At 48.0% G+C, this 519-nt stretch overlaps 1 protein-coding gene across 1 annotated transcript in view; it reads right to left on the reverse strand.

The window, feature by feature from the left end:
* Positions 1 to 519, reverse strand: part of KLHL22 (kelch like family member 22) — a 64,546-nt gene that overhangs the window by 3,088 nt on the left and 60,939 nt on the right. The gene's annotated exons all lie outside the window — the stretch shown is intronic.

The raw sequence follows: 519 nt of genomic DNA on the forward strand, positions 1-519 counted from the left end.
TCTGCCCCGAGTGTCACCGACACTTTGAGATGGCGGGACACACACGAAGGGCTTGCATTTTATCCTCCATTTTGCTAGGGAAGTTTTGTTTTTAATGAAACTTTCAAGTTTTGAGGTTGATTGCAGATTCCCACGTTAGTTGTAAAAAACAATACAGCAACATTCCACGTGGTCCTGCATCTAGTTTCCTCCAAGAACGACACCTTGCATGACCATCAGCAAACCAGCACAACTGGGGGCTGCTGAGACACAGTTAAGATCTAGAACATTCCAGCACAAGAAGCCCGTCCAGCCCCTATGCCGCCCGCCGCCCACCGTCCCCCAGGCAACCACTCATCTGTTCTCTGTTCCTGTGGTTTCTGTCTTTTCAAGAGTGTTCTCTCAGTGGCACTGGGCAGCCTCACGTGCTCATCCAAGTTTCCCCATTATTCCCTTCTTCTTCTTCTTCTTAAAATTTGTATTGTGATTTGGGTGAAAGGTGACAGAGCAAATGCATTTCCCATACGGCAGTTCATGCAC

This window comes from Orycteropus afer, unplaced genomic scaffold, assembly GCF_000298275.1.
Source record: "Orycteropus afer afer isolate SDZICR_OR568_19922 unplaced genomic scaffold, OryAfe1.0 scaffold00502, whole genome shotgun sequence".
NCBI classification, from domain to species: domain Eukaryota; kingdom Metazoa; phylum Chordata; class Mammalia; order Tubulidentata; family Orycteropodidae; genus Orycteropus; species Orycteropus afer.